Source organism: Felis catus, chromosome B2 (assembly GCF_018350175.1).
Source record: "Felis catus isolate Fca126 chromosome B2, F.catus_Fca126_mat1.0, whole genome shotgun sequence".
Classification (NCBI taxonomy): Eukaryota; Metazoa; Chordata; class Mammalia; order Carnivora; family Felidae; genus Felis; species Felis catus.
In genome coordinates, this window is record NC_058372.1 from 72,959,876 (window position 1) to 72,986,600 (window position 26,725).

Here is a 26,725-nt window from a genome sequence, read left to right on the forward strand (position 1 = left end):
TTTATTATAATTTTTAATAAATTGAACAGGTAGCATCATATACATGGAATTAAAAAAAACATATTAAGCAAAATACTGTATTACATCAGATAATACATTTCTTTTTTTTTTTTTTTTAATGTTTATTTATTTTTGAGAGAGACAGAGACAGAATGCGAGTGTGTTAGGGGCAGACAGAGAGGGAGACACAGATTCCGAAGCAGCCTCCAGGCTCTGAGCTGTCAGCACAGAACCTGACGCGGGGCTTGAACTCATGAGCCGTGAGATCATGACCTGAGCCGAAGTCAGACGCTCAACTGACTGAGCCACCCAGGCACCCCAAGTAAACTTTTTTTTAAAAAAAAAAGACAAGTAATTTGGGACACACTTATACTGAAAAATCATTCATTATTTATATGATATCAAATTTAACTGGGCATCCTATTTTTTCTTTTTCTTTTTGTTTGTTTGTTTTTGCTAAATCTGGCAAATATATCCTGAAATGCAACAAAACATTTGGGAAATTGGTTTGGCCTTGGAATCATGGCAGAAAAAGAAAAAATAAAAAAAAAAACAAATAGTGTTATTTCTCACCTTAAATTTACAATCAAACCAAGAAAAGGATAATCCCAAATTCTAATTTTTTCATTAAATACTTGAGGCAGAAAATGGACAGTAAAGCAATCTTACTGGAAATCAGTCTGAGTCAGCATTAAAAAGATTAAAAAGAAAAATTCAATTTTGAAAACATCATTATCAACAAGACATTTCTTTGTAAAGGTTCTTATTAATTGCTTTTCCATTCAGTAAAAATTTTCTGAATTAAATACAAAAGTTATCTGTTAATCAACAAGATTTACTTTTAAAATGAAAATAAGACTATGAAAATAATATTTCATTCTAGTTCAGCTTGTTTTGTACATGGACCCAGCACCAGGATTTTGATACTTAATCACTTCAAGCTCATAGGTTTCAATTATTTTATTAAGCAATTTTTTCTAACAATTAGATGTTTAGGCCTTAGGCCCTTTTCAGTTTTACATTTCTTTCTATAGTTTCAATGTGTCTTTTAGGGAGAGAGAAGAATTTCCAATAAGATCACAAATTACATGATGGCAGAGAGTAACACTATCTTCACCTTTCCTTCCAACTTTAATCCCATGATGCCGTGAGCCCCCTGTCCCCTCACTAAGTTCCAAGGGTGGATTGCATTGCAGATGTGTATCTTTCACAAAGAGTTTTAAAGAGAAGCTTCAACATTTATATAAGAAGGGAGAGACATCATGCTAAGATATTACAGTCCGCCTTGGGCATGCCGAGGGCAAGCTTGTCATTTAAAAAACAAAAGCCCCAGAAGACTTGTAGATATACAACAAGAGATTTGTACAAGGTTATTTATAGCAGTGCTGTTTGCAATCAGAATAGAAACTAAACTAAACTAAACTAAACTAAACTAAACTTGCTAATAGTCATTATTAGTAGAATACATAAACCATCACCATGCATTCATATATTGAAATATTACAAAATATTTGAATTTCATATACACAAAATAACATGGTCATAATGTCTACCAAAGATAAGCAAGACACGTAGCATAATTCCACATATATAAATCTCAAAATATGTAAAACAAAACAATATACTATTTAAGTTTACAAATAATGTAGTAATGCTATAAGAAGACAAGGGAATGAAAAATACAAAATCCAGATAATAGTTACCTTTGAGGGAAAGGGACAAACTGAGACCAGCAAAAGAGATACAGTGGGCTTCAAGGTAGTGATAATGGTCTTTGTTAATGTAGGTCATGGTGATCGCTCTATTAAGATTCTGTATACCATCTATACTTTTTACTTTTATTATCACAATAATATTCATTATACAAACTAATAATAATAAGCAACTTTATCATCCCAGGCACATTTATTTATTTGTTTGCTTGTTTATTGAGTATCTATACAGATATATAGATATATAGATATATATATAGAGAGAGAGAGAGAGAGACAAAGAGAGAGAATGTAATATAATATACTTAGTAAGTTGATTTTGGGGGGCTTATTTTAGTAAACGTACCCAAATTAACATTAGATGGTAGCTAGTGGAGTCATAGGAGTTGAGGGAGGTTATTTTAAAAGAGAAACTTGACTATATTCCTACTCTGAGCATGAGCAATAAAAAGAAAGGGGTTGGGTTGAAGAAAAAATAACTGATGAAGTCTCAGAAAGTGGATGAATTAATCTTGAACAGAATGACAAAAGAAGGGGATGATAGGGACAGGTTTATAGCAAGTAAGACAGAGAGCTCAGAGTGAGACTCACAACCAGGGTGGACCACTGGGAATAAAGGCTGAGAACTGTGAAGCTTTAGTAGAATTGATGAAATACATGAGATCTGCCAAGTAAAAATAGGATTGAGAAATTGTTATTATAATCAATTATAATGATACCAATCTGCAAAACTGTGAGATTTTTGCCCAGCAGTTTAGAAATAGAGAGGAAGACTTTCAGTAACAGCCCATGGTTACTTGTGATGATGGTATCTGTGAGGGAGGAGGGTATCTGTAGGTCAGATAATCAATCATAATATATATGTAGCATTCAGGAAAAAAAAATTATCATTAAGAAAAGATTGAAGGGTCCAATTGAATGAAAATATTCCACAAAGACCAGGTATAGTGGAATAAGTTAACAGCTCTAGAAGGATATGGCATCAGACATTATGCTCAGTGAACAAGACACTTAGGTTTTCAGTGGTGGAGCAGTTTGTACTTATGACAAGGTTCATGGTGTGATGTGGAAAGTGGGCGGTTGAAGTCAATTGGTAGGTAAGTTCATTGTCATTAAAGAGGGTAAGGGATCATGAAGCTAAAATCACCAGCATTGAGAGTAATGTCATTCAGATTATGGTGTGAACAGGAATGGGGAGGAAGATTTTGAGCCTGACAAGACCTTCAATCAAGGTAGGCGCTTTGCCAGAAATTAAGTCGAGCACAGGAACAATGGGTGGTGTACTCAGCTTACAGAAGCCGCAAAGAATTCTGACATTTTACAGGAAAATGGAGGAACTATAATCTGCAAGTGCTGAGATTTTTAGTTAAATCATAAGGACCCTTGTAAATAATTATAGAGAATTCTCAAATCTAGAGAATTATCTGCAATTTCTTCAAGTTCATACTAGTTGAATACTAATTCTTCACCAACCTGGTTAAAAAATTCTAAGCTTCCTATAGAATGTATTAAACAAATCAAAATGCACTGTGGTGTCATTGGGGATTGAGGGAAAGGAACTATAAGTAGATGTATAATACTTGTACATAACATCAAAGAAGTCCACCACCTAATGAAAGTGAGGATGGTGGCAGGGGCCACAAAGTAAATTCTTCCTAGTAAAAAATTACTAGGAGAACAGTAGAAGTCAAGGCCAAGAATGAGGGGAATATTAAATGTTGGCTATAAATGGAAATAGCCAGTCAAGAGCCCAAGTTAGAGCACTCTTCAAATGGTGAGGAATAACACACAATCTACAGAACTGACTTAGGACAGTTTCCCCAAAACACAGATTCTGACGCAGAGAATGCTCTTGGGAACAATACTTGTAAGAAAATGAGGGAAGCCGAGTTGGATGTAGGGAGAAGTTGAACTGTCATGCAGTTGCAGCAAAGGTCCCCATCAATCCTATAGAGAGCTCCAGAACTGGAGTATCCCTTCAGTGTTTTCCCAAATCTCCAGTAGGGCAGAACATTGTCCCCCACACTGACAAGTTATTAGAGGTGGGCCAACCCCCAAGAAGGAGCATGATCTTTTGAAAGTCAGTTACTTTGGCCAAAGGGTATTCTAGAGAAGGACTCATCTGAGAGCAATAAACAACTAGCACTCCCACAGCTGAGCAAGTGAGTGAGTGTAAACTGTGGCATATCAATGCATCTGTATAGCCCACCCCTGGTGTTGCTCAGATTCATTTGCTACAAATACTAAGTTGATCACACCTCTCCAAGTTTCTGGTTGGTTTCCTCTTCTGAGGAAATTTACAAGAGGATGGTTATTAGAACAAACTATAAACTCGGCCACTGCAGCTGGACTCAAGACCATAGCTGATACTCATTTTCTTCTTCCTCCACTACCCATTCCAGATGTCCCTCACCCTTGGCTAGCATCTCTGCAATTTAGGTGGCTGCCTGGTAAAGAGACCCAGATCCTCATCCCTAATGGAGCTAAATTCCCTGCTCATCAAGCTCTTCTCAGGCTGCTCTGCTGTCCATTTACCATTAAAATTATGCAGGGAAATAAGCACTAGTAAATCACATGGGTACCAAGCCTACTACTGCTGATCAGAACCAGTCACTCCTGACAAAGTGGTGACTTCTCTTCTTGCCTAATTGTGTCTCCAACTCTGAAATCCTGAGGCAGCAACTGCAGTTTCAAATGTAATGGAGCTCTTACTGTGTTCTCAGGTGGAAGCACCCCTCTATGGGAATCAGACTCAGAAGTGCAAATTCACCAAAGGAATCACTGGAAATGATTGGAAGTGGGACTTGGTTCTTAGTTCTTAGTTCTTGGTTCTTAGACCCATATATTCTACCAACTGGGGTCACAGCTCCTTACATGGCCATGATTTAGGGTATAGACTGCTTCCTGGAGAATGGTGTTTCATCTTCCTAGGGTATTATCTCCAAGCTGTCACTTCAGCTCCACCTTTACAAATAAACATTCTATTTATTTATTTTGAGGGGGTGAAATGGAAGAGAGAGGGGGGGAGAGAGAATCCCAAGCAGACTTCACATTCTCAGTGCAGAGTCTGATGAGGGGCTCAATTTCATGAACTGTGAAATCATCAACCTGAGCTGAAATCAAGAGTTGGACGCTTAACCAACCGAGCTACCCAGGTGCCCCTAAAATACTCCATATTTACATCATGTCAGTAGCTTCTTGGAAGCTTGGTATGTGAGAAGACCAGAAGATCCTATAGTCGTGCACCTGCTCTCACACTTCCTTTGATGTAAAGCAGGTCTCTTGGTCTGATGTGACATTATACAATATACCTTGTTGGTAGCTCAAACACTATGTAAATTCTTGGATAACAGTGATGACTGAGGCAACATGGCAGGAAACGAAATTTATACTTGCAACATGTGTTCATTCCAGATAAACCAAAGTCCCTCCTCCTTCCAAGATGGTTTAATCAAGGGATAGTAGCATACCAGGGGCTCAACATTAGTCTCCATTGCTAGTGGTTTGGATGTTCAGCAGTGTGGTAACTAGATCAGTGTTGATGAGTGCAAGTCCATGCTGTTGGACACATGCACAGCCTCCCTACCTGCCACCATTGTTAATGTGTCCATGAGCTCATTAAGTCAGCAGTGAGTTGGCTAAAGATAGTGCTAAGTATCCTCTCACAGCTGACTCACTCTAACTACTTGGTTGTTTCTTGCCTCTTTTTTGGTGGATGCTCTCTTGCAGGCATGTGATACCAAAATCTGTACACTTCACACCAATTACCATAGGTCCATCCTGTTTTCAAGTATAGGTTTTATTATTACTCATATATAGAAACAGATCAGGAGACAACTGCCATTGAAAGGATAGTTTGTTGAGGGTTGATGGGGGGTGGGAGGGAGGGGAGGGTGGGTGATGGGGGGTGGGAGGGAGGGGAGGGTGGGTGATGGGTATTGAGGAGGGCACCTTTTGGGATGAGCACTGGGTGTTGTATGGAAACCAATTTGACAATAAATTTCATATATTGAAAAAAAAAAAAGAAAGGATAGTTTGTTACACTCACAGATCCCAAGGACAGGGGGTAGGTCACAACATAGGGAGACACACAGGGAAGTACCATAGTTAGGAGGCAGAGGGAGAGGAGGAAACTGTAGCAAGAGCCTTTACTGGGGTTTATGTGGGAAGAAGCTTAGAGAGGATAAGCAGGTGAAATCATGAGTAAGTTGTTTTCTATCTCTAGGAATTAACTAACCCTGAGAGGGACAGTCTTTCCAGGGTCAGGACCAGGATATCAAATAATCAAAGATACAGAATAATAAAACATGGTTAATACATACCCATTGCCTCTTCTCCATACCTATTTGACCCTTACTTTTCAACTTTTATCCTTCTAGGACCCTAAAAAAAAAAAAAAAACTAAAAACAACAACAAAAACCAACCAAACAAACAAACAAACAAAAAAACTAAGCTATTCACCACTGCCAATGAGTCCATATATATTTTTACCTCAAGCTACTTCTCTCCACAGAAAGTGGATGATGAGGTACACTGGTAGAAATAGAGAGACTGGTGTATCTTCTGCCCTCTGGATCAGATATGTTTTACCAAAATCTTATACTTGCCACTATTTCCTTATCTGATTAACTTATGTCATCGATATAATGGACCATCTACAGAATGTTCAGATGATCCAGGCCCTCTCAGACTAGAGTATGACAGAGAATAGAGAAGTTAACATAGCCCTGAAGCAGAAAACAAATGCATACTGCTGGTTGTCCCACATGAATTCAAATTGCCTTTGTTGCTTCTTCTTGCTATGGGGAAAACAAAACAAAACAAAAACAGACTCACCAGACTAATTTACCTAAGACTATGTTGATCTGCTTTAGAACAGATACTACATCTAATATACCAGTTGCAGTTGGGGTTACTATTTGCCTAAATTTGTGATAAGCTATTAGCATGTGCCAAACTATACCTATTTTTTTTTAATTTTTTAATTTTTATTTTTTGTTTATTTATTTTTTGAGAGAGAGCTTGGCACAGTGTGAGCAGGGGAGGTTCAGAGAGAGAGAGGAAGACACAGAATCTGAAGCAGGCTCCAGGCTCTGAACTGTCAGTACAGAGCCTGAGGTGGGGCTCGAACCCACAAACCGTGAGATCATGACCTGAGCTGAAGTCAGACACTCAACTGACTGAGCCACCAGGTGCCCCTATACCTATTTTTTTAAAGATCAGACTGGTGAATTAAATAGATAGACTGGTGAATTAAATAGAGCACCATTCCTGAATCCTTTAGGTTTTTAAGGGTGATGTTCTCTGATGTTTCTCCTGGGATATAAATATTTTTAAATTTATGATCTTGGCTGGGGGTGGGGCAGGGGTGGGAGGGAAGTGCATTTCAAAGTTCCCATTTGGCCTACTCTACTCTTTTAGCTCTTGCCCCTCAGGACAAGGGACCAATGTAGGCATTCTGCCAACTACCAAATATATCCATTTTGATTGTATATTTGGGGACTGGAAAAATAACTATTAAATGGATGTGTGTGCGTGGACCCATTTAATTTTAATGGATGTGTGTGTGGATGTGTGAGCTGGACCTAGGCCAGGATTCCACTTTTTAATCTAATCCACAAATGCCTCTCTCATTAAGAGGGGAAGTCTTGGTGATATTTGGATTCAAGATTATCAATCTCAACCTAAGCCCTATGTGCAACAGTTCTCAAAATATCTGAGTATTTCCTTTACTTACATGAATGGCCATAGATTGCTTTAGGGACATTATTACATACACGTATGGTATTACAAGTTGCTTCCTTATGAGCAATCAGCCTTTTTGTCAGTCAGCGATTCAGTATCTAAAATTAGGATGAGGGGGGCGCCTGGGTGGCGCAGTCGGTTAAGCGTCCGACTTCAGCCAGGTCACGATCTCGCGGTCAGGTCACGATCTCGCGGTCCGTGGGTTCGAGCCCCGCGTCAGGCTCTGGGCTGATGGCTCAGAGCCTGGAGCCTGTTTCCGATTCTGTGTCTCCCTCTCTCTCTGCCCCTCCCCCATTCATGCTCTGTCTCTCTCTGTCCCAAAAATAAAATAAACGTTGAAAAAAAAAATTAAAAAAAAATAAAATAAAATAAAATTAGGATGAGGTTCAAGTGTTGGATAAGAGATCATGATGTTTTATTATAGTGCCTATCCAATAAATCTTGATTTCTTTTGGTCATATAAATTTTATAAATTGAGCAATTCTTTTATTGGCTGCCTATTTATCTTACACCTAGGAATATCATGTTCTATAATATCTTCATAGTTTTATGTAGGTCATATCCTGCTGGCTGTCCTTTAGACCTTGCTACCAATTATGATGATTGCACCTACACTGCCTCAAAAATTTTAGTTTTGCCTCCTGCTCTCCATTATTCTGACTCCATCATCCCCAATGCTATCAGGGAGCCTAGTTCTATAACAGCATCTCTGATGTCACCCTTGGCCTATAGTTCATCACTGAACTACTCAGAAGTGCTATAGCCTGGTTACCCTTTATTAGAGCATCTCTTATCAGTTTGGTAAGGTGAAGTTTCACCCAGGTTATCCCACAGCAAGCTGGGATTTTCCAGCTTTACATAGTGTACCTCCTCCAGCATGCTTATTTCTCCAAACCTCTTGGTGTCTTGCTCCACTGTCTACCACAGTACTTCTAACATCCCTAATTTTTTATTGAGACCATCCCGTTTTCAAACTTCCAAGAATGTTACAATGCTAACACTGTTTCTTAAAGTCCTCAGCAGGGTAATAAATCTTAGATTATAAGACAGTGCTCTTACTCAAACTCATGTTCTCACCTCCCTACCTTGATTCTACCCTCAGAATCATATATGCTCTCCAGGCTCCTACTGGTGCACGTTGGCTGGCCCATGTTGGCTGCAGCATTTCCTATTTGATGCCACCATGTCTCTGGCAGGGCAAGGTTATGTCTTGACCCTAGTTATTTTTCTGATGCCTACTGGGAGAGGGGAGATAGATCCTGAAAGGGTGTGTATTATGTTATGAGGCAAAGACCCCTGAATTTTCTTAAAGCAGAGGAGGAATTCTAGACTTCAACAGGAAAAAGTGGGCTATCTCTATAGGTTCATTGTCCTAGGGAAGCTGGAGATTCAATATTTCTGAGCACATTGACTCCTATCTCTGTTCCACATCTTAATGCCAAACACCTTTGCAGTCAAGGTCCTGAATATAGTGGTCTTGCCAGAGTTAAAGATTCAAAGTTTTCTGGAACTATTCTGCCCTTATAATTAGGTCCTGGGTTTTAGCCTCACCTTTTTTTTTTTTTTTTCCTTCTAGCTGTTCGAGATGAGACTCTCTTTATATGCTGCTTAAGAGAACTTCTGGCTTTCACATATCACCTTAAATTATTGATTAATTACCTCCTGCCTTTCATTGTCTTTTTCCAATATCACCCAGCAAGAACCAGGAGATTTCAAAGTCCCTATACTTATTACTTTCTTCAAACTTCTTCAAATTTTCTAATTAAAAAAATATTTTATATATATATTTTATATATAATATATATAAATATATACAATTTATATCTATAAAATATTTATAAATACTTATTATATAAAATTATATAAAAATATATAAATTATATATATATTTATATATAAATTATATAAAAAATATAAAATTATATAAAAATATTTATATATATACACCTTTATAGATATTTGTTTAAATAAGTACTTAAGTTCTGTAATAATGTTATAATTAAGGATATGTCAACATTTCCTCATAAATAAATCAGATAAGCAAACTTTACATCCTGCTTCTTTCTCATCAATTCCATTGAGTTAAATTACTAGAAGAGGAATTTTTGTGGTCAAAATGATACATTTATCTTCAAAGCTTTTGGCATATATTGTCAAATATGTTCCAGAAATGTTAGACTAGTTTACACTTCCACTAGCAGTGAATGACAAACCTGTATCGCCCAACTTTCGTAATATCATTTGTGGTGATTTTTGTTAATATGCCAAGATAAAAAGGCATTTCCTTTTTTATTTTAAATATTTTGAATTTGAAATGTTATTGCCTAGGTATGCTTTTCTTTTGTTAGTTTGGTACCTGAATTATTCAGAAAGGTCAACAATGATGTTCAAAACAATGAAGGTCAACTGGTGCAGTGTTTACAAACTGTTCTCTGAATATTTGTGTTCTCTGATACCGAGAAACTCAAGCCATCGAAGGGAGGGAGCCATCTTGGGAAAGAGAAGCCATGCTGTGGAGGAAGGGAAGGGAGGCAGAGAACACTCAGGCAACCCCACTCCTCCACATACACGCCCACTTTGTTTCAAAAAGTGTCTACATTTATTTTTGTTTTATTTATTTGGCATCTCCTTAAGATTTTCTTTTAGGTGAAAGGTCAAGTAAAGCCACTTTGAAAACTACTACTTCTTGCCTAAACTTCCAGTGTTTTAGATGAGGAGGAAACTGAATCTCGGAAAGCTGGTGGCCTCTAGCAGCCAAGACCAGCACCTTGAGTTGGTGCCATCGAGGTAGGTGATCGATCACCTCCACTCCACTGCTTCAAATGTTTTCTTTTTCTGATTACCCAGGCAGAAAACAGTACAAGGTGATTCAAGCATAAAAAGTGTCAAAACTTTCTACTTAAGCTTTCTCCAGTTACTGCCCTTCAGGATTCTTTTAAGTGTGAATCTTTCAGTAAGACCTTCACCACGTCACCTCGTCCAGCTGGCCTTTACTTCACATTCTGTGGCTCTCAAATTAAAGCAACCTCATGATGTGGATTTCTGTAAACGCGTTATTTTAGATGAAAGATCAGAGATTAAATAAACTGCCTTAGTTTTCTATCAGTTATACACTGGGATTCACATTTTCCCTTATCTCTTCTAAACATTTGAATGATAATGTTTTCCCAATAGTGGTTAGTGTATAATTTACCAAATCATAATTTACTGATTCAGCTTGGATTTGAGGAACATTATCTTGGTTATTCAGTCCTTGGACATTATCAGAGCTGAAGATACATTTCTGTTTCAGATTTTACATATTTTGGCAATTGTTTTTAGCTCATGTACTTTTTTGCCCTAAAGCAGTTTCAAGAGAGTACAATTTTAAACATCAAAAAGGGAATAATGATACTTTAACTGAACTTTGAACTTTAAGGACTACCAACAAGTTATGCACTCTAAAAATAACCTTAATTATTTCCAGTTTTTCTGCTTTTTTCTATTATTAACTCTTTATCTTCTTATTTAATATTTCATATCCTATGATCTATACCTACCACTTACAGTAGTACCTTCTATGTACTTACATATGGATCTGCAGGGGCGCCTGGGTGTCTCAATTAGTTAAGTGTCCAACTTTGGCTCAGGTCATTATCTCGCAGTTCATGGGTTCAAGCCCTGCATCAGTCTCTGTGCTGACAACTCAGAAACTGGAGCCTGCTTCAGATTCTGTGTCTCCTTCTCTCTCTGTCCCTCCAGCGCACCCCCCTCCCTCAAATAAATAAACATTAAAAAAAAAGAGACAAATGTATCTGCATTAGCCCATTTAGTCCTCATAGTAACAAATATTTAGGTGGATTAGGGACTGTTATTATGTCCATTTCACAGATGCAGAAACGGAGTCTTACAGAGGTTTAGTGTCAAAAAAGGTCAATCATGGTTCATCTCTTTCTGGAATTCAAGTTTTCATACAGCACTTTTTTGCCTCCCATGGTACAGAAAGAAATCCCACAATTGTGCCTTTGATTGAACCTTAATTTCTGTGGCCTCTCCAAGCACTCCAAGTCATATTTCAAATTATAAACATTTTACTAGACATATAGTAAAATATACTTTATACTCATAGCCAAATTTCTCAAGATCCAACAACCTGAAGGCATTCTACTACAAATACAAACACTAAGTTGTCTCAGACCCTTTAACATTCAGTAATTCATGTGTGCATTGAAATGAAAGTACAAAATCATAATGGTTTGATTTATAAAATCATAAGTCTCTTGAAGGTAAGGCTTTATCTAGCCAAAAGCACACACACATATATATATTTGTAAAATATGAACCTAGAACTTTAAATTTCTGAAAAATTAGGGACAAAACTTCAGAAAAATTGGGGACAAGTTTGCTACATTGTCCCCTTTCAGAAACCACATCCTTTGACTTTCTGATTCTGCTCATGGAAAGATCTTCAGTTCTTGGGTGTTAAATGTTAAAAATTACAATAACTATGCTCTTGAATTAATAGAAAGATAACCCAATAAATCTTTATTAGCATATGGGTTATATCAATTCTACAGGTGATTTTGAAAAAAAAATCATTAAATGATGAGGATTTATTGGGGCCCAATAACTGTGTTTTGATAATATTTATGATCTAAAAAGGGAGGGTAGAGCGAGAGATGTTGACAAGGTTGTTGCTAACACTTATGGAAAATGAAAATGATCTAGAATTCAGTTTCACATTTTATATTTTCCAACACTGGGACATGAAACTATGAGGTATTCCAATGATCTTACATTTTTATATGATTGGCAAAGAATTTGAACTCCTCCTCAAATGTATCTCACTGACAAAATTTTTGCGAGATGACAAATAGGTTTCTTTGTTTATCAGTTTGGAAAATAAACCCTACAGCCTTAAACAAATTTGCTTAAGGTCAACACAGAACAGAGATCAGGTTACAAAGAACCTGAGATTATACTTTAGTGTGCCATCGCAATCCATTAGCCTCATTGTTACTTCAGTTGCCATTTTCATTACTGGCTCTGCGTCTGCAAATTTTTATGCAGCTACTGGTTACCAAGGTTTCTTCTGCACATCAATGTCTTAGTTTAAATTTTTAAGAGATGGGTCTGATTGATCAAGCTCACCTTTTGATGCCAGGCCATAGGTCTCCTATGACAAATGTGATTTGTGCTGACATCACAGCATGTGACAAGCAGGATTACTGACAGAAGAGTAGAGGCTCTTGAACTGCTCTTATCGGTCACCACAACAGCCCTGGGTCCAGCTATCTTAAGGTCTCTGCCTGCTTATTTCTAGATTTTTTTTTTTTGAGATTTCAAAAGTTTTATTGAAACTTACAATAAAGCTCAAATTTTACTTGAGCTAGTTTGAGTAGGTTTCTGTTCCTTAGAAACAAAGAGCCTATTCCAGAACAGTTTTCTAACAGCCTTGTCAAAATTTATCACTTCTACTTTTCATGTCTTAAAATATATAGGGTAACTAATATACATTATTCTATCTTTGAAAAAATGTCCTTTTTAGGAGAAAGTTTAAAATGAAAATAAAATATACTCCAATTTCATGAAAATAGGCAGTGGTATAAGAAATGAATAAATGAGGGCACTTATGAGAATTAGGAAGTAGAAAAAAGTGAGGGAGAGAAGGAAGGATAACTGTTTTTCCCTTTGCTTTGCTTTGCTTTCCCAAAGATTTAGGTGTTAGATGGGTAAGTTGCTGTAAATTGAAATACAATATGGATTTAAGTGGATATCCCCCCAGTTAAGTGGATACTCCCAAAGCTAGACGGCTTAGGTTCGAATTTAGCTTTGCTAAAGTTAGTGGACAGCCTGTGAAACCAGTCTCCCTGTACCTCAGTCTCTCACCCTTAAATTTGGTGGAATAACTTTCAGTTTTTAATGACTTATTTAGGTACTATAAAAATAGACTAAAGCCTATGCATTCATAGTAACTTAATAGATATATAACTCCGGTGGGCATTTATTATATCCTTCTGATTGGACAAAGATATGACAAATAACCCTAGATAACTCTGTGAATTGGCTAGGGAGTCTGAATATAATAAGACTGAAACGTTTTTCTCAGTGGTCCAAGACAGTATAGACCCTCTCTCTACAGCCCAGTTTGGGGAACTGCAATAGGCCTAGACCGTAACACAAGTTCTTCCTTAATTATTTCTTCCATCAGAAAATCTTATCATCTCAAATCTTTTACTCCCTTTCCCCTGAGGGACATCCACTTAAGAGTCCAATATGCTCTTGGATTGAATAGTACCTGGGCAAAAAGTGTGTGCAATGATTCACTACAGGTATCATTTTTACTTTTGTTCCAAGATCTCCTTTTGGTAGGTGCTACAAATCTATAATCTAGAATTGCATAGATTCTTAATGTTGGCTTGCAAACCTTGTCCACATTTAGGGTTCTGGACTCAATCTTTGGCTGGGACCTTACCACCTTGATTGGTAAACATAAGGCTTTTGGTTATTTCTTGGCTGCCTAGGTTCAATCCCAGTACTATCATGGCCCAAGGGAGGTACTTGGTGTACCAAGTAAGACTGGTTTCAAACATCTGGAGTTTACTATCTGGATTTCTATTCCCTTGTCAGCTGTGTTTCTTTGCATAACCTTTTGGTTGGGTTTACTTGCTCCTGGGCTCTATGATTCCTGCTACCCACAGTCCTGGTATTACCATACCTGACACTTGCTTCTTCAGAAACAGCAGACTAGATGGGTGTCAGGACAGGAGCTAGAACTAATGTTTACAGAGTGACTACTAAGTTTGGAAGCTACACTAGACACTAAAAAGGTGTGTGTATGAATGTGTGTGTGTTCAGTCCCTATGAAAAACTATAAAATAAATCTTACAAATCCCATTATACAAATGAGAAAACTGAGGCTCAGAAATCATATATAACTTGCCAGAACAATCATACAATCAGTGAACAGTGGAATTTTTGGCTCCTCATCACCACTGAGCATGATGCACCATTAAACTGGATGTTTGCCTTCATCCTTGGCTGGCTTTCCTTCACTTCTTTGTGGAGAGAGCTGCTCATGTGATTACTTATTTATTTTTTTCTAAAAATCTTGGCTATTAAAATTATTCAGAGTTTCTTAGAACCAACCACTCTTTGGGACTCATATTATACAGATTCTTCCTCAACTTCTTGACTTTCAGTTGAATCAGAAGGTGAAACAGCATAATGGCTAATACACAAAACTTTGGGGCTAGACAAATATGGAGTCAAGTCCTGACATCAGCACTAACTAGTGTGTAACTTGGGTCTAATTACTTAGTAACTCTATGTGAGACTGTGTGCGTCAAGCTTTTAAGAGGACCTGAGAAGTGAAGAGTAAAGGTTCAGTAAACACTAAGTACACTTGTGCTACTATCTCATAATTATCCACTGTTATTATGTTCTTCCAATTCACTCTCTCAATCCTGTGTTCTGAACTGAGAGGTCAAGCAAAGTATAGGGCAAGTAAATGTTAAGTAAGTGGCATAAAAAACCCAAGACTTGGAACAATAGTTCTCTCTTTTCTTCAAAACCTTGTTCTCAACTGCCTGGCCAGAAAGGAAAACATACAGGAATGGAAGGTTTAAAGCTCTTAAAAGGGAGGAAAAGATGGTCACACTCCAGTTCTTTTCTGAGAATTCAATTGATCTGTTCTAGTAAGTACTGCCTTTGAAACCAGGAAAAGAGTTAGTGGAGTTTTGATACAGTGGTTGTATGGAACCAGATTAATGAAAGAAAGGTGAGCCAGGATTTGCTAATGAAATGCAAGACCTTTCCCTTGAGATCATTGATCCCCCTGGCCAGGTTGTCAAGATATTTCATACCATAATAGCTTAACCACAGTGCTGGGGGTACTTTGCACTGCATGGCTTTCAAGCAGACACTAGTCCAAAAATACTTAAAAAAAATTGAGTGCATATTCTCTTAATGGCTAAATGAGTAACTCTGAATAAGCCTCTTGAAATGCTCTGGCCCTATATTTGCTCTGTAGAACTAGTCCCTTTCTTATATTGACTGTCAATAGCTTCACCAGTGAGTGGTGAGTACAAGAAACTGACAAACAATTTTATGTCCAAGTCAGTTGACGAGCACTGCAGTCATGCCAATGTTATGTGACCGAGTGTTATGTGAAGCAGATCGTTTAGTGTCTCTGCCCTCTGTTTTCTTTTCCATAGACAAGCATCTTAATGGTATCATTTGTGTGGTTTTACCATTAACAAACCACTCTCCCATGCATTAACACAGTCATATCACAGCCCCCCTCCTCGCCTACCTCCTTAGGTTGCCGTGGAGATAAAACAAGTTAATAGGTATGAAAAGCCTTTGAAACATTAAAGAGGCTAGTCAAATGCATGTAGTCATACTGGTTTCATAGTATAATTAGAAAACACTACCTAGAGAAACCATGTTTCCATTGTTTAAACAGTGTTTTTAAACCATTAACATAGACCTCCACTGGATTATTTAGTGAGTGAGCATTTAATTGCCATTGCTGAGTTCATAAACCAGCCAGCTCTCTGTAACACACAGGCAGGGTCACAATGGGGGAGAGCCTCATCAGCTCCATGCCAAATGTATACTCTGATTGGCTCATTCCAAACAAGGACAGTTTGTAGCTGTTATTCCAAGAAACCCACACAATGCAGAAGTGCTTTTCCTTTTACACTTCCTACTGGTGTAGTAAATAGTAACCTTTTGCCAACCATTCATAAACCACTATGCCACACACATCTGAGTGCCTATTTTGAGATATTCTAGGAAATATGCAATCTTTAAAACATCTCGTTTTTCAATTCTCACTTTTCTCTGTAAGCACATGATTTAAAAGCATTTACATAATGAAAAAAGCATTTCAAAAGCACATAATTGTGAGTTTTTGAAAAAAAATGGCATAAAATGCTATTTGAAAAGTCATAGACTCAGGAAAGCAGCAAGCTATTTTTGCTTTAATTTAAAAACTTGCAGATCTAAAAAATGTTTTAACCACACAGTAGAGCAGTGTTAAGTAATCAGTGTCAATTTTGGCAGCCGTTAAATGAATTACCGCCATACTTTCTTATTTATTGTCATTTTAAACAACTTTTTAAGTTAATAAAAGGAAATTGTTACAGGGAAGAAATCTACAGATAAGACTATTTAAATTAGCCAATTGCTATGTTCCATTTAAAAAATGAATGGCTTTGTATTTTAAAATTTAATGATGATACATATTACAGGTAATATAATAATTATAGAGATAGAATTCAGCACTTCTAGACACCAGAATATCACTAGTGAAAATTCATAGAACTTTATTTTCAACTCCTGAGAGCTTTCAGTGAAACCACTCAACTGGTGAACAGGAACTTGTTGAAGACACTTTTAAATGAAATATAGAGCCATAACACTTAGAATATGTGGAAAAAATGATCTGAAGCGTAAGGCAGGTAAATGACTGACCCCTCCACTCTGTCTCTTCTTCACCTCATAGGGCCAAACCACATAGAATGGCTTCTCTGAAAGCTTACAGATAATGAATGGTAGTAGTCACCTTCGTGTTTAGACTCACAAGATCTAGTCTACACCTCTAAGTGAAATAGATAGATAGATAGATTTATTTATTTATTTATTTATTTATTTATTTATTTATTGAAATAGATACATTTAAATCTAAGGATTATGCTAAACTTTATAAAATGGGTGAGTTCTTACAATTATATAACAGATTTAAGGATTGCAAAACTCTTATTTATTTGTAATCTGGGACATTTCCTTTATAATTTTCAACAGAATAAAAAAAAACAATCACGTTAAAAATTAAACAACACAGATGAACGTAAAAGATCTATTTCTTTTTTGAGAAAGAGAATAGAATATATGTGGAGATAATGCTAAGATTAAGTCTTAGAAATTAATACAAGCTGATTTTAACTGCTGAGTTGCTATATTCTAAAATGACTAAGAGTCATTTTAGAGTATGGATCTTTGAGTATAAATTCATGATTCCTTAAGAAAATGCAAACATTCTCTTCTTATTTTATGTACTTTATCTTAGTAACTTAACCATTTCATAACTTCTGTTAACATCTTATATTTAATTCAAACTATTTTACTCAAGACTCACTTATCAGGTAGCTCGTATTAGAGGACCTATTGTATCTAAAAATCATCATCTATTCATCAAAATCCTCACTTTTCTTAATGTAACCTCCTTCTACCCAAACCAGAAATCTTGGAGTTAACCTATACACCTCTCCTTCCACTTTTTTTGCAGTATCCAATAAAGCCATTTTGATCTGTATCTCTCAAGTCTAACCTATGTTAAAGCTCTCAGTTTCCCTTGCCTGAAATACTGCAGTAGGCTTGCAAACTGTAATAGGAAGAGCCCAAGAATGACCAGCAGCCATTCAATGGAAGGAAGTTGAGGAAACAGTCTCCCATTGAAAAAACACCTGCAAAGCTCTCTCTAAGCTAGGAAAAGCAGCGTATTTCATTAAAGAACTCCTAATAGAATAGTTCTGCATAGATGAAGCAAGGAAACCGAGGATGAATTGGGAAGTACATAAATCCCAAAAGATCAGAAGTATTTTTTCACTACTGAATCTCTAATGTCCAGAATAGTACTCAACCCTTTATAGGCACTCAGTACACCCACTTGTGATATCAATGAAGAAATGAATGAAGCTCAAGAGCTAAAAGACTCTACATGGCCTTGCAGGCTTCCTTAATAGTTGGATATCTTTAAAGGACAATGGAAAGCCACTAAAAGTTCCGAAGCTGCAGAGTGACATAATCAGATCTAAAGTTTAGAAATAGCATTCTATCTACTATGTGGAGGACAGATGGAAGGAGGAAGCAACATTCTATGGAAGGAGACTAAGAGGAAGCTTCACCTGACCAGGGAAGAGAGAGGTGCTAGAGGCTTGAACTAGGAAGCTAAAATAAGGATGCCTGTAAGTAGATATTTGCGGGATGTAGAGGATATAGATCCCTTGGATTTAGAGATTAATGAAGTAATAGAAGACGGGTGATTGAAGAGAGGGAGGAAGCAAGGATGATGATTGATGTCTTTGGCAACTAGCTGAAAGGTTAACGGGAACATGGAACATGGAACAAGAAAGTCTTGTTTGTTCTTAAATTTGTTTCTTTTCCCCAAAGATGTGCATTGCTGTGTTAGAGAAATGTTGAATGTGCTACATTAAAAAGACATGTCCGGAGGGCAGATGGATACAGGGGCGTGAAACACAGGAAAGCAACATCAGGTATAAATATAGATTCAGGAGTTAGTCTTAAAGATGAGATCAAGAGAATCACAGATATTCCAGACAGCGAGTGAGAGGGTGAAAAGAGAGTAAAATGCTGCCTTGGATTTGAACGCCAGGATAAAAGAGATGGAATAAAGAAGAGGAATCCATAAAGTAAAAAAAAAAGAAGGAACAGGGGAAAAAAAGGAGAGCTGTGTGCTAATAAAGTTATAAGGGAAAGTATGACAATAAGAAGCAGGATCAGTAAAGGATACAAAGAATAATGCCTATCTGCTGATTTTGCATCAAGTAGGTCATCTATAATCTTGGTGAAGGTAGTTTCAATAAAGTTCTTTATGTGAAGCCAGGTAGCAGTAAGCTGCAAAGTTAGTGGGAGGTGAGAAAGTGAGAAAATGGATGTGAACAACTCTTTCAAAAAGTTTGCTTACGAAAGGGAAGAGAGAGAGAGAGCAGGTAGAGCTAGAAGAGTGTGAGATTCAGGAAAGGCTTTCTTTAGATTTTGTCTCAAAGATAATAAAGACTTATATATGTTCAAATAATGGTGACAAGGAACTAGTAGTCAGTCAGTGGTTACAGATTTAAGAGCAAAAAGAGGAAATGGCTAAAAACCTCTGATTAGCCAAGATGGGTCAGGATTCAAACCCCAGGAGAAAGCTTAGCTTTGGACAGAAAGTGGGGTATCTCTTTGTAATAATAGGAGAGAAAGAAGAAAAGCAGAGAGTGAATGCAGGACAGATAGGAGATGGCTTCTCTATTCCTTGTAAAGTCATATTCAAGTTGGAGTTTGAGATAAGGGAGGAGAAAATTTGAAGAAAGTGAGAAGAGTTTGAAATTGCTCTTGTGGGGATGGGAGAAGAAGGTGAGAAGGAATATTAAAGTACCTTTTGGTACTGAAACCCCATTGAGGTTGAGACCATGCATCTTATGGGGCAAATTCAAGGTACTGTGTAATTTTTATTCCAGTAGTACTTATCAGCCTGGATGTGGACAAAGGGAAGATACACAGCTAGGTTTATCTAAGGTTTTGATTTTTCCAGTTAGGTGTGACAGAAGGGAAGGAAGGCAAGAAGGCTGAAGATGATAATAGGGATAGAGCTTCAGCCTCCAAACAAGGTACCAGGATATTTATTTATTTAGTTAGTTAGTTAGTTTGTTTGTTTGTCTATCTATTCATTCATTCATTCATTCATTCATTCATTCATTCATTTAGAGGGACAAAGGAGAAATGGTGCAAGGGGGGCCTTGGGGGCTTAGATACTGGTCTTCAACATACTTTATTCCACTCGTGAGTTACAACAAACTTATGTGGTGGACCCAAATATGACCTCTATTTTACAAAGTAAAAAAGTTGAAAATCTCAAAGTGGAGGAGTACACATCCATGGCCATACATCTAGGACCTAGTAGAACTAGGACTCAACAAAAATAAAAACAAAGGTCTAGCAGACCCCAAGGCCCGGGTATTAAACATATGCCACACTGAAAAGTAGTGAGTGGAGAATTCTTTCCTTATAAAATTCTGTCTTTAGAAAATGTACAAACAAGAGAATGTACAAAAAGAGGAATCAGAATGATAAAATGCATAGGTCAGGATTGAGGACACTATTAATTTCAGATGGGATACAGTAGCTCCCCCTTATCTGCAGTTTTGCTTTTTATGGTTTCAGTCACCTGTGGTCAACTGTGGTCTGGAAGCAGATAATCTTCCTTCTGACTTGATGTCAGAAGATCAATATTAGCCTTCCACTACATCACAGCAGCATTCACCTCACTTCAACTCATCAGGCAGGCATTCTGTCACCTCATATCATCATCATAAGAAGGGTGAGCACAGTGCAGTAAGATATTTTGAGAGAAAGACCACATTCACATAACTTTTATTACAGTATATTGTTATAATTGTTCCATTTTACTATTAGGTATTGTTGTTAATCTCTTACTGTGCCTAATTTATCAATTAAACTTTATCAAAGATATGTATATATAGGAAAAAACATAGTAAACATAGGGTTCAATACAGTTGGCAGCTTTAGACATCCGCTGGGGGGCCTTAGAATGTATCCCTGTGGATAAGGAGAGACTACTACATTTTTAAGCAATCATATTTCGCTGCTGTGTAAAACCTTAGAGGATCCATGGAACTTTCATAAATTTTATCTCAATAATCAAAACAAATGTATAAAGTAGGGTTTTTTTTTTTATCATTTTGATTTTATGAGTTCCAAAAAGCTAAAGAATTTACACAGCTTACTTACCAGTGGATTATACCTTTTCATTTATGCTTGTTAAAGCCCTTGAAAAACTCAAAATTATTACAGACATGTTATTAGCAATTTTATACTCATAAGTGAGCTTGATACAGTGAAAAGGTAGAGTGAATCTCAATACTTTTTTATTAGTTCAATTTGAGACTATCAGGAAAACATATTCAGGATTGGAATCAATTTTTTTGAGGTTTTGAGAAAATTTGCTTACTTCATATAAATCAGATGGGTTTGACACTGGAAAATAGTCCAACATCTCTCTCATTGGAGATTTGGCTACTTTTCACTCTCTTTCTGTGTAGAGATCACAATTTAAGATTCTTGAAGATTGTTTTCATTCTGAAAGCATCTGACATTAGCTTGCCCACTCCCCTCTGTCTCAGGACACTTCCATTGTCTTTTTACTGAGCAAACAGAGAAACACAGAAGTAAATGAACAGAGAAAAATAAATATAGAAGTATAGGTCTCTGGAAAAGCACAGAGTATAGAATATAAACCAGGAAAGGAGATAGAAGGAAAATCAAGAGAGCTTCCTGAGTGAGCAACATGTTACTCCTTCTGCCAAATACTTTGGCTTTACTCCTGATTTGTTTTCTTCCTTCCCTGTAGGTGGTCCTGTCACCCTATTCCCTCCTCTTAGGGGAACATTTCTGGCTTCACTAAACCAATAGGTCTAGGCAGATTACTGTAATTCTGTGTATCATTCCTTAGACCTGGAACACTTTTGACATATGCTATTCCATCAAAGTCACTGAAATAATTTAACCAGGCATTAAAATAAAGCCTGATTTTTATTAATTGAATGTAAAGAACCAATATGATCTAAGAAAATCCCAATATTAGTATGTTGCCTCAAAAAAAAATTGTTGTTGAGCTTTGGAAAGTAGTAATAGAACATTTGAAGAAAATATTATGAATAAATAATTCATTTCTTGGGTTTAGTACCCCCAATGAGAAACAGAAATTATGGCAAATGAGAAAATGAGAAGGTTAAGAACTTGACAAATAATGAAGACAAAAATTCATCATGTTAAAAATCTAGTATCATGCCAATTCCTGGATTACATCTACATAATTTGGGGGTAAGACTGTAGTCTTGATTTAAATAAGGTTGTTGGCAGTCGTGTTCTAAGGCCTTATCTATTAGTAGTTGACTAAAAAGGAGAAGGAGAAGAAGAAAGAGCGAAATAGTGAGAAGAAGAATGAGAAGGATGTAGGGGAGGAGGAGGAAATGAGGAGGAAGAGATTAAGAGAGAAGGGAAGGGGAAAAAAAAAACAAACAAAAACAGCACTAAATGATTTCTATTTTTGTCAGTAGTCAGTCAGTCAGTCAGTCAGTCAGTCACGGTTTCCAAACGGAGGAAAAGGCAGTCTGACTTAGACATGGTTGGAAAAAAAAAGTTAAATGAAATCACTATAATGTATTATCTGTTAGCCAGAAATTGGGGTCATCTCCATAATTTAAAGTACTTTCTCAGTGTTCATATAAGCACATGTAGCCTATCTCTGGCATGGAGGCTCTCGGTGGTTTTGATAATACAAACAGGCGGGGTTTTTTGTTAAAGCCAAGTATGTTTTCTTTTACAGACTGATGCTAAAATCTGGATCAGTGAGGTTTATTTCCAGTTCCATAAAGATGTCTCCATAACAAAACTATTCCTACCTCACTGTAGAAATCTGCTCTCATCATTTCCTTATGGAAACTTCTCTATAAAGGATAAATTAATACAATCAATACAGGTATTCCTTGTTTTACCGTGTTTCAGTTTATTGTGCTTCACGGATACTAAGTTTTTTGGCAGAAGGTTTGTGGTAGCCTGTGTTGCACAAGTCTATCAGCACCATTTTTTCAACAGTATTTTCTCACTTCATGTCTCTGTGTCAGATTTTGATAATTCTCAAAATATTTCAAACTTTTTCATTATATTTGCTATGGTGATCTGTGATCGGTGATCATTATGTTACGATTGGAGACTCAAGATGAGACTAAACTGCTGCACTCTCATAGTACACCTTTAACAGATGAGAAATCTCTTCTCATGATGAGCAAAGAAAGTAGTTTCTTGAGATGGAATCTACTCCTGATGAAGATGCCATGAAAGCTGTTGAAATGACAATGAAGTCTTTAGAATATTACATAAATTTACGAAGTAGGGTTTGAGAGGATTGACTCCAATTCTGAAGGTTATGTGGATAAAATGCTGTTAATCAGCATCATGTGTTATAGAGAAATCTTTTGTGAAAGGAAGAATCAATTGATACAGCAAACTTCACTGTTGTCTTGTTTTAAGAAATTGCCTCAGCCACCCCCACCTTCAGCAACCACCTCCTTGATAAGTCAGCAGCCATCTACATTGAGGCAAGACCCTACACCAGCAAAAAGATTATGTAGAGGGCTCAGATGGTTAGCATTTTTTTTTACTGATAAAGTATTTTAATTAAAATATGTATTTTTTTACATAATGCTATTTTACACTTAATAGATGACCATATAATGTAATCTTAACTTTTATATGCACTGGGAAACCAAAAAATTCATCGACTCACTTTATAGCAGTATTTGCTTAATTGTGGTGGTCTGGAACCTGCATTATCTCCAAGGTATTTATTGTCTACATTCAGGCATTTGATTCCCAAGTTACTGAGTTACTGACTTTGTACTGATAACAGTTTAAGGAATAAGAGAGGAATCAATGTCTACTATTTCATGATTTAGAAGTGAATTTGAAATTTATTTTCAAAATGCCTTTCCATTTAAACCATCCTAATCAACTCTGACAAAAATCTTACTGATATTTGCCACTCATTCATCAAACTGCATAATGTTTATCTAACAAGCCAAGATGCAGGAAATCTCAAGAAGAAAAGGGTTAGGTAAAGGATATTGATATGAAATATCTCTTTCTCTTTTACTTTATTCAAATGAAAATTTGAAGCTTACTGCCCTCCAGCCCACCTGAAGATCATTTAATCAGTAATTACATGTTGCACCACGCACTACTAGATAAATAAAACAAAATTTTGTACTCAAGGAAATGTTTTGGCGGAACATGAGCAAATTTATTGGTATAACAGTGAGGTAAATACTAACCAAGGAAAGGAACAAGCAAAGAAAATAATAGGAAACCCTATCTCCTACAGGAAGGAGATAGCTTTTGAACTGAATCTTAAATGGTAGACATTCATTCAGGAATGAGAGAAGAAAGAAAAACTTTCACATCAGAGAGAAAGATCATAAAAAATATTTTAGGAAAGGTTTTCAGAAATGTAGCAATTTCATCGGACTACAGCACAAGCTATTAAACGGGTACTGAAATGCAAGGTAAGGATCCAACAAGAAAGGCCTTCTGTGAGATGTCAAGGAGTTTAGACTCCAACTATGGCAAAGAAGGTGCCTTTAGATGGGCCTTTAAGATCTTTTACCAACCATGTAGAAGATAAAACAAAAAGTAAACAAGGATGGAAGAGAAAAAAAAACCAGGAAATTTCAGAAGGTAACTAAAGATGGTGACCTAAAAGAAGGCAGTGACAGTGTGTTTGGAAAGTAAAGAACAAATATAAGATATATTAAGGGGGGGCAGAAATATTTGGACTTTGTTACTGATCAGACTGGGGTGGGGAGGGCAAGATTAAGGAATCTAGAATGACTTCAAGTTTTCTGATTTAGGCCACATGTCAAAGGATGATGTTAATCACTGAGAGGGGAAATACAAATAATGAATGGATTTGGAAAGAAGTTGGAAGTTATGTAGGTAGTTATGTAGGTAGCTCAGGATATTTTGGGTTTGAGGTGACAATGGGATCAACACATAAATGTCCAAGAAACACCCAGATATGAGTTGAAATTAAGAGAGCCTCTCTCTTAAGAGAGCCGTCACGTATGCCAGCCCAGTCAAGATTTCAGATGATTGCAGCCCTAGGTGACATGACTGCAACTGCATGATAAACTTGAAACAAGCACTACTCATCTGGGCCATCAACCCATAGAACCATATCCTAGAAAACACATTGTTGTTTTAAGCTATTTATTTAAATTGTGTGGTGGTTCATTATGCAGTGATAGACAACTGGAACAAACTACTTCCTGTTCAGTTCCTCTTACTGAATAAAGTGTTAGTAATTACTTAATATAAAGATTCTACTATAATGACTGTTTTTGCATCTCCTATGTAATTCTTTATGGGAAGACTTAAACTTCAAACAATAGTTTTCTAAATTAGACATCACAACTCTTATTTCTTAAAATGAGTATAAAGCAAGTCAGCAGAAGAATGTGATGAAAATTGCTAGTTATTTAGAAGCACTGCTAAAGAAAACAAATCTTTAAAATTTAGCATATAATTGGATTAGAATAAACCAGAAAGGATCTTTTAATATTTGCTTGGCATGACATATTGCTCCTTTGGGAAGAGAGCTTTTAATTAGTGTGGATCTCATTGTATTATTGTTCTAGACTTAGGAGGTAACCACACTGAAAAGGAATGTTCATATTTAAATTCACTTGTCAGCACCAGAATCATGAGAGTTTCAAAAAGTTAGGTTTCTAAGACAATACTTAAGCCTCCTTTCTATTCATTTTTTTTTTTCCTCATTCCTATTCAGGATATCTTAAGTGCTCACACAATGCACACAAATTGATTACAATGAGTATGTTCTCATTGTCAGAAGATAACTATTAATAAAAGTATATTTTTGGGGCGCCTGGGTGGCGCAGTCGGTTAAGCGTCCGACTTCAGCCAGGTCACGACCTCACGGTCCGTGAGTTCGAGCCCCACATCAGGCTCTGGGCTGATGGCTCAGAGCCTGGAGCCTGTTTCCGATTCTGTGTCTCCCTCTCTCTCTGCCCCTCCCCCGTTCATGCTCTGTCTCTCTCTGTCCCAAAAATAAATTAAAAAAAAAAAAGTATATTTTTCACGTAAAGAAAAAAAGCAGATAATGTAGAATGTAATGTAGTAATGTTGAGTTGTCCTGTAAAGATTATCTTTCTGCACAAATTAAGAAAAAAATATTTGTTTTTAGTTATTATTGATATTGAAATCATTGCTACTCATGGCAAGTGACACTTGAAACTCATTGTTGGAAGGTATCGATAGCTTATTAGTGACTAGAGACTTGGAAGAAAGCTCAAAATTCATTCAAACAAGACCAAATGTTCCAGAAGATTCCTCTAAGGAATACTTCTGAGAAACAGAATTCATAGACCTCCTAACCTTGCTACATCAAAAGCGTCCTCGGTTTAGTGCCACAGTCTCTTGACATTATCAAGGTGATATAGAGAAAATGAGGTCAATAAACATTTTCCCCACTTTCTCAATCAAAGAGAAATATATTTGTTTTAATATTAATGAACTAAATACTTAAGAGAATTTTTTTACTTTAATGGCAGTTTTCTTTTTATTTCCTATAATGACTATTGCACATTTGTAAAGAAATAGCTAAAGTGGAAGCACATGCAATTACTCACAAAATGTGAATTGCAGAAATACTGTTATTATTAACCCAAATGAAGTGCATTCAAAATAACACTTCAACAGCATACAAATTACTCAAAGTAATAAAAAGTGTTGATGTGGTAGTTCTTTTTCATTCTTCATTTCATTGAAATTTTTTAAATGTTTATCTTTTTTCATTTCTTCCTCAAACTTTTCACCCTGCGTCCCTGATAAATTCTTCCTGCAAGAAAGGGAAAATCATTGACATAATCCAAAATTATATGAAAGCTCCAGGATGTTATTAACC

At 36.6% G+C, this 26,725-nt stretch overlaps 1 long non-coding RNA gene across 1 annotated transcript in view; it reads right to left on the reverse strand.

Annotated features, from left to right (window-relative positions):
- LOC109499758 overlaps positions 1-26,725 on the reverse strand; it is a 177,701-nt gene that overhangs the window by 115,918 nt on the left and 35,058 nt on the right. The gene's annotated exons all lie outside the window — the stretch shown is intronic.